The sequence below is a fragment of the Salvelinus sp. IW2-2015 genome, unplaced genomic scaffold (genome assembly GCF_002910315.2).
Source record: "Salvelinus sp. IW2-2015 unplaced genomic scaffold, ASM291031v2 Un_scaffold1352, whole genome shotgun sequence".
Lineage (NCBI taxonomy): Eukaryota > Metazoa > Chordata > Actinopteri > Salmoniformes > Salmonidae > Salvelinus > Salvelinus sp. IW2-2015.
Genome location: NW_019942855.1, coordinates 398,868 through 407,489, shown reverse-complemented (window position 1 = coordinate 407,489; position 8,622 = coordinate 398,868). Strand labels below are relative to the sequence as shown.

The 8,622-nt window shown below is 44.2% G+C and overlaps 1 pseudogene; it reads right to left on the bottom strand.

The window, feature by feature from the left end:
- Nucleotides 1–1,531: 1,531 nt before the first annotated feature.
- LOC112070540 (mitochondrial adenyl nucleotide antiporter SLC25A23-like) overlaps nt 1,532–8,622 on the bottom strand; it is a 13,631-nt pseudogene continuing 6,540 nt past the window's right edge.

Sequence of the window (8,622 nt, the reverse complement as noted above, 5' to 3'; positions counted from 1 at the left end):
TGAAAACCAGTGGTATGGAGGAATGATCTAAGATCCCTCCACGTGTGTTCTCCAATCTCATAAAACATTCTAGATAAAGGCTCAGTGCCGTTATCCTCGCAAGGTTTGGTATTGAAAGGTAATGAAAACAGGGGTGGCAGTAAATTTGACCCCTTTTTAAAATATGTTTTTTTACTTGTTAAAGCAAGAATCCTTAGTTGCTACATCCATTTTTGGACTCATAAATTAATGATATATACCCATTGATTATTGAAGAATATAACATTTAAATGCCTCAAGAGCTTAGTTCAAATGTCGTACCCCATCAGAACCCAAAATATAACCTTGTTTCCTCCAATGTTTGTAAACAATGTCAATGTAGAGCCTCAAAACATGGTTTAAAACTATCATTTTCATCTCATTGATGGTCAGTCCTTGCATCCGTAGCTCTGTCTTATGAATTTGAGAGTGGTTACATTTCTCCAGGCCCTTCCCTCAGATTTTTACCAAAAAAGTGTTTGGTTGACCGCTTTGTTATTTAAGGATTCTAGATTTAAACAAAATCTATTTCTCTGGTAATTGTCTTAGTAAAATTATATCATGTTCAATTTCTTTGAAGCAGACAATATAGCTCAAAATGTGTATTATTTAGTATTTTGTGCTCATCTTTATCAAGGGTGCCAATAATTTTGGACCTGACTGTATGTATATAAGAGCCACTTGAAATAGGGGAGAAATTCCCCTAAACAAATAGGGGAGAAAAGTGCAAGCCCTTCATGGACTAGGTCGGAGGAACAGCTCTGTATAAGACCCTGTATAAGTACTCTCTTGCAAATGTGTTCAGAATCTTTCCCTTACAAAATACATACTGTATCAATATGCAGTACATCATGTAAACGTCAAAAAAGTTTACTCGTTTAAGAACTTTAGAAACTCCCCCATTAGAATGTACTTTTTTGAGAATAGCAACTGAAGACAAACACAGGCATGTAATCCAATTCTAATCTCTTGTGAGATATTGAAATAAAGGTAGGGTACTTTGGCTTGGTAGTGTTCTAGCAACAGCACAACTGTGGAACAACACACATGTTCTGCTGTGTAGTAAAGAGCGAATATACAGTACATGTCAAGGTCATTGGAGGAAGATCACTTTATATTCACAAAACATGAAACTGACCTTAGATAAGTGCCTACATATAGGTATACAAACTGTACTGTGTGCTTTACTGTGTGTGTGTTGGAGGGCAACACACAGACTTATTGTGAAGATGTGACTATAATGGGGGTTTACGCACACACCTCTCTTCTCTCTCTCTCTCTCTCTCTCTCTCTCTCTCTCTCTCTCTCTCTCTCTCTCTCTCTCTCTCTCTCTCTCTCCATTCCTTCCCCTTACACCTCCTCCTCCTAATCTGTCTCAGACACAGCAGTTTCTTACAGACTTCAGCTCAGCCTGATAGCAGACTCTCCCTCTTTCTTAATGACGGTACGCGTCGCTGAGGGGCTGAGAGATTCAAACAGTGAGTAATCTGTCTAGCTAGGTGTAAACGGAAGCTTACTGAATGTGTATGAAAAGGGTGGACTATCTGTCTTCTATCCCTCAATCCTCTGCTGTCTTCCTCTCCATCTTGAAATCCAAGAGCTGCACTCTATATCCTCTCTTTTTTCTGTCTCTCACTTCCTCTCTCTACGATTTCACACCCAGAGCCTTCTTCATGTGTTCGTATACCACGTACGAGATGCTGACAGCAGGAATGACCTTCAGGAAAGTGGGGGCGATGCCGCGGTAGAGCCCAGGTACCCCGTCATGTGATATGATGTGCTTGAACTGACCGACCATGGACAGCTTGGGCCCCCCTCAGTGGAGGCTGTGGAAAGAGGAAAGAGGGCGAAAACGTCTGTTGTTCAGTTCAGTTATATCCGTTAGATAGCTATTAATAGATAGGGGAAAGGGGGATACCTAGTAAGTTGAAACAACTGAATGCATTCAACTTTGTTTGGATAGCCCGAACAGTAATACAGTGCCTTCGGAAAGTATTCAGACCCCTTGACTTTTTCCACATTTGTTACGTTACAGCCTTATTCTCAAATTGATTCAATAGTTTTTCCCCCTCATCAATACCCCATAATGACAAAGCAAAAACAGGTTTTTAGAAATTGTTACCAATTAATACAACCCCCCTGAAATATCACATTTACATAAGTATTTCAGACCCTTTACTCAGTACTTTGTTGAAGCACCTTTGGCAGTGATTACAGTTTATGTTTCTTGGTATGACGCTACAAGTTTGGTAAACCTGTATTTGGGGAGTTTCTCTCATTCTTCTCTGCAGATGCTCTCAAGCTCTGTCAGGCTGGATGGGGAGCTTTGCTAAAACGCTATTTTCAGGTATCTCCAGAGATGTTAGATCGGGTTCAAGTCCGGGCTCTGGCTGGGCCACTCAAGGAGATTCAGAGACTTGTCCCGAAGCCACTCCTGCATTGTCTTGGCTGTGTGCTTAGGGTCGTTGTCCTGTTAGAAGGTAAACCTTTGTCCCAGTCTGAGGTCCTGAGTGCTCTGGAGCAGGTTTTCATCAAGGACTCTCGGTATGTGGCTCTGTTAATCTTTTACTCAATCCTGACTAGTCTCCCTGTCCCTGCCGCTGAAAAACATCCCCACAGCATGATGCTGCCACCACCATGCCTCACCATAGAGATTGTGGCCAGGTTTCCTCCAGACATGACGCTTGGCATTCAGGCCAAAGAGTTCAATCTTGGTTTCATCAGACTAGAGAATCTTGTTTCTTATGGTCTGAGAGTCTTTGGGTGCCTTTTGGCAAACTCCAAGTGGGCTGTCATGTGCCTTTTACTGAGGAGTGGCTTCCATCTGAACAATCTACCATAAAGGCCTGATTTGTGGAGTGCTGTAGAATGTTTGTCCTTCTGAAAGGTTCTCGATCTCCACAAAGGAACTCTGGAGCTCTGTCATAGTGACTATCGAATTCTTGATCACCTCCCTGACCAAGGCCCTTCTCCCCTGATTGCTCGTTTGGCCGGGCGGCCAGCTCTAGGAAGTCTTGGTAGTTCCAAATTTCTTCCATTTAAGACATGATGGAGGCCACTGTGTTCTTGGGGACCTTCAATGCTGCAGGAATGTTTAGGTACCCTTCCCCAGATCTGTGCCTCGAAGCAATCCTGTCTCGGAGCTCTATGGACAATTTCTTCGACCTCATGGCTTGGTTTTTGCAYAGACATGCACTGTCAACTGTGGGATCTTATACAGACAGGTGTGTTCCTTTCCAAATCATGACCAATCAATTGAATTTACCACAGGTGGACCAATCAAGTTGTAGAAACATCTCAAGGATGATCAATGGAAACATGATGCCCCTGAGCTCAACATCGATTCTCATAGCAAAGGGCCCGAATACTTATGTCAATAAGGTATTTCTGTTTTTAATTTTTAATAAATGTGCTAAAATGTCTAACAACCTGTTTTTGCTTTGTCATTATGGGGTACTGTGTGTAGATTTCTGAAGATAATCTTTTATTAAATCCATTTTAGAATAAGGCTGTAACGTAACAAAATGTGRATAAAGTCAAGGGGTCTGAATACTTTCCGAAGGCMCTGTAGATATAGGGTAATAGGTTGACATAGTAGGTAGTAATTMATTTATTATAGATTATGTTATAGAATGTAGTAGAATCTATATTATCTGTGTAATATCATCTATGTTATGTAGTAAGGTAGRAGGTAGAATTGCAGTTCAGTTGTACACCAGTCTCACCCTGGGCCTGCATACGTGTTCTAATGAGAGCCAGGGGGTAGGAGGCCAGTTGTCCACAGGTACTAGACACAGTACCACAGCCCAGCAGTACCAACACCCCCGGGTCAGCAGAGCCCTTACCGTACYGCTGGAGCCAGGCATTCTTCAGAGTCTGAGATAGAAAGGGGGAGGGGAAGAGAGAAGRGGAGGGGAAAGAAAAGAGAAGGAAAAAATAAACAGAGAGAAAAGAGAGAGGAGAAAGAGGAGAGAAGGGATAGATAGGCTACATTGTTAATTTGACAGATATKTTATTGTGTTAAAAAAATGAGAACATAGTATAGAGAACCACRGCTCATTGACTGCTAGTAAAAGTAAAAYTCAAAGTTCACTTAAACACATAAAAGTCATTTTTACGAGAGAGCTGGGCAACAGTAACAGCAGCATACATACTGACTGGCATTTCCTTGAGTACAAGGGACAGGGCCAGTGATGAGATTTAGCTTTCCCAGAAAACATCAAACACAGCTGGCAGGTAGACACACACACACACACACAGGGCTGACCCCATTTAGTTGACTGGTCGATTGCTTGGTCGATAGGCTGTTGGTCGACATTTATTTTTTTATGGCAGACGAGACACTTGTCTGACTCGTGCCTGTCTCAGTGGACTAAAACATTGCGGAGGTCATGGGGATGGCACAGTCCATCACTCTATCCTATTMCCRGCAACTTCAGGAGCGTWCCGGCAKAWTCTACKAAGGCTAGCAGCAGMGGGAGGAGGAGGGTCGAGAACAGATTTTTTTCTTCTGGTTATCTTGATCTCTGGCTCCCTCTTGAGTCATTTGTGTGTCTTAATTATTTCATCAAGCAGTGCGCTTAAAGCATCAGACAAGCTCAGTGCATATAGTTGATTTTATTAAAACATATAAAGGTGTGTCTATATATGGAAAAATATACGTTTATACATTTCGACGAGCGACGGTCAAACCAAGATTTATTTTTATTTTTCAGGGACAGCCCTACGCTCTCTCTCTCACACACACACACACTTTCTCACACACACCTCATAGACGGCCAGGTCTATGCCAGCATACGGTATGATGCCAAGTGTGTTGGGCACGTAGCCCCTGTAGAAGGCTCGCATCCCTCCTTCCTCAGGATCTGATGGGCACAGTCTACAATGCCAGAGTACTGGCCAGTCTTCCTCAGGTAAGACGAGTCTTCAGCACCTGGGGAGCGAGGAGAGGGAGGAGAAAGGGAAAGAGAGTGGGTGTGCAAGGAAGAGAAGGAAAATGAGAGAAAAGTCCTATGTTTCTATATTCAATAAAAAGTCTGTCTATCTTTCTGTCGTCTGTCTCCCCTCACTCACCTCCATAGGGTAGATGATGGCTGTGCGGTGGCTCCAGCCAGAGAGCCAGCGATGAACCCTCCTGCACCCGCAGAGTACCGCTTCATTTCTGCCCCGGATCAACCACTTGATCTAAGATGGAGGAGTCAGGGAGACAGGGGGGAGAGGAGAGACAGGCAGGTGGAAGAGAGGCAGGGATATACAGGGATTAAGGCATGAGGGGATGATTGTGGTAGGTGGGAGAGAGGGATACAAAGTGAGGGGGAGTGTAGATTGGGGAAGATGGGGGTAGGGGGGAATACGTGAGTCACACTGGGGTGGAGGAGGAGAGTCAGAGACACAACACGTAGAGACACAGGGTGTGTCTGACAGGGTGAGAAACAGAGTTGTGTGTGTGAGCAACATTTCACACCTCAGTGTGGGTGTGTGACTCCTTCATTCCTATGCTTCACTAATGACTACCCCATACACCAGAACTTATTTACAGATGTGTGTATCAGTGTTCTCCTTACATTGGTCCATAATAAATCCAAATCAACCTCTGGGGCCTCTTACACCCACATTTGTATACAGGTGTGTACAGTCCTCTTCCCTACACTGTTCGTAGGCCATGAACTTGATGGCAGACTCTGGGCTATTTTGAGGACGTTGATGCCGTTGCCCTCCAGAGGGCTCGTACACCCCCTCCTGGACCATCCCCCTCAGCCCGTCCACAGCTTGATCCCCCTAGAGCTGGAGCCATGCACCTAGAGAGACAGCAGGCTCAGTTACTCTAATAACATTCTGTACATCAGGGGTGGCTAACCCTCCTCCTGGAGAGCTACTGGATGTGCAGGCTTTGTTTCCAGCCTTGCTCTAGCACACATAATTCTACTAATCAGCACTGCACTGACCTCTAACCTCTGATCCTGTAGTAAACACAACAGTAACCCTTCACCTGTAGGAAGACCTTGAGACGGTCGAGGGGGGCGGTTCCTGTACGTGACACCGCCCCTGCCATGCCCCGGCAACCAGCTGCCTCCACACTACCCCGACTGGCGCTCTTGTTGGGAAAACTCTGGCGGGACTGTCATGTGCTCTCCGATGTCAACATCTGAGAAATCACAGAGAAACACTGGTCAGTGAATAAACTTGATTGGCATCCAGAACTATCTGTATTCACCAAATGTAAATTACATGATCCCTTCTCTAAGGTTTCTAAACTAAAATTCCTGGATAAAGCATCAGAAACAATCTAAACTATGTAAACTATAACATAAAATGTAATTACAGAGTAACTATAGAAACATAGATTGAGAAAATGGCCACAGTTGTAATGAAAGGATACTGGCTAAATTATTTGTTTCTATAGTTACTATGTAATTACATTTTATTACATCAATATTTGAAAATTCCATGTAATGCTATCTGTGCTACTTCATGTCAAGCAAAGATCTAAACCAGAGTGTAGAGATAGAAGGCATAGATAGGCAGTACTGACTGACCAGAGAGTGTTTCCAGTAGTGAGCGATGCCCTCCATGTTGTGAGAGGGTTAAACAGGAAGTGATCTCGCCACTCATTCCAGTTGATAGTCATGGTGCCGTCCCTGTCCATACTGAGAGAACACACAGAGCAGTGTCAACACACACACACACACACAACACACACACACACACACACCACACACACACACACACACACACACACACACACACACACACACACAACACACACACACACACACACACACAACTCTGTAGTATTTTGATGGCGTGTTCTGTGGACACCTCCAGTCCCAGGTTGTGCAGCGATTGTTGAATCTCCCCGACATCAATGCGCCCTGCATAAACCAGTGAATCCCATCAGTGCCCACAATATGTAATATGTACCTACAGGCATACAGTACAGTTAGAGCACAGTGATGTGTGTGGTGTGGCCACTTTGTGAACTACATGCATTAATGTGGTATGATACTAAATACCATTCATGCAGTCATACCACACATTCGGATAAATTACCATAGCAGTACAATGTGACATAGTGCATGTATGAACAATTTAAACAGTGTTTTTGTGAGTGAAAGGACATTGATTCCAAATGGCCCTCCTACGGATGAACGTTAAACGGGTGTCCTGACTCTCTGAGGTCATTAAAGATCCCATGGCACTTATCGTAAGAGTAGGGGTGTTAACCCCGGTGTCCTGGCTAAATTCCCAATCTGGCCCTCAACCATCACGGTCACCTAATAATCCCCAGTGTACAATTGGCTCATTCATCCCCCTCCTCTCCCCTGTAACTATTCCCCAGGTCGTTGCTGCAAATGAGAACGTGTTCTCAGTCAACTTACCTGGTAAAATAACGGTAAAATAAAAAAATAAAAAAAACGTGTCTACTTATGTGTGTTTAGATCAGACTTGGGTTCAAATACATGATTATCTAAGCAATAAGGCCCAAGGGTGTGTGGTATATAGCCAACATACCACGGCTAAGGTTTCTTATACACAAACAACGCGGAGTGCCTGGATACAGCCTTAGCCGTGGTATATTGGCCATATACCACAAACCCCCGAGGTGCCTTACTGCTATTTTAAAACTGGTTACCAACTTAATTAGAGCAGTAACAATATATGTTTTGTCATACCGTGGTATACAGTCTGATATACCACGGCTGTCAGCCAATCAGCATTCAGGCCCGAACCACCCAGTTTATAATGCAATTTAAATACTTATTTTCTGTGTGTGTGAATGCATTAACTGTAAGTCGCTCTGGATAAGAATGTCTGCTAATGACTAAAATGTCAAATGTAAATGTGTATCGCATGTGCGTGTGTGAGTGAGGTGGGCATGCAGACCGTCATGGTTGTGGTCCAGTGTGTGGAACATGAGCCGCAGTTCCTTCTCGTGGGCCCACAGGTATGAGAGAACTCCTCAAAGTCCAGCAAGCCATCATGGTTTGGTGTCACTCTCACGCACTATCTGCAGGAGTAGGATTGGGGTGAGAGGAGGGGTAAAAAAGCAGATAGGGAGGGGGTGAAGGTCAAACAGTGTAGGGGACAGGGGGTGAGAGAGAGGTTGAGGGGGAGTGGACAAGGTGAAAAGGTGTGGGGTGGGTTGGGGCCAGGGGTGAGATTTAGGGTAAGGTGATAGTTTGAGGGGGTGAGAGGTAAATGGAGGGAGTAGAAGGGAAGAAGCAGGAAGGAGTATGTGAGAAATGACAACAAAGCCTATCGTTATTTTACAAGGTCATAACCTGCAAACATAAAACAATCAGCAGAACTGTTCTATATTCATCCTCTCTAGTGCTTCCTCAAACAAGGAGAGGAAGAAAGGAAGAAAGAGAGAGAGAGAAAGAGAAATAGAGTGAGAACAGAGTGAGAAAGAGCGAGAGAATAGTATAGAGAGAGAGCAAGAAGAGCGAGAGTGAGAGAACCCTCCTCTGACCTCGCCATAATCCGCTTCACTCCTGTGCTCAGTGTCCAGTTAATCTTCAGTAACAATCACATGCTACTGAAATCTGACCTGAACCAATGCACTTGACCAATACCACACACACACAACACACACACATTGGC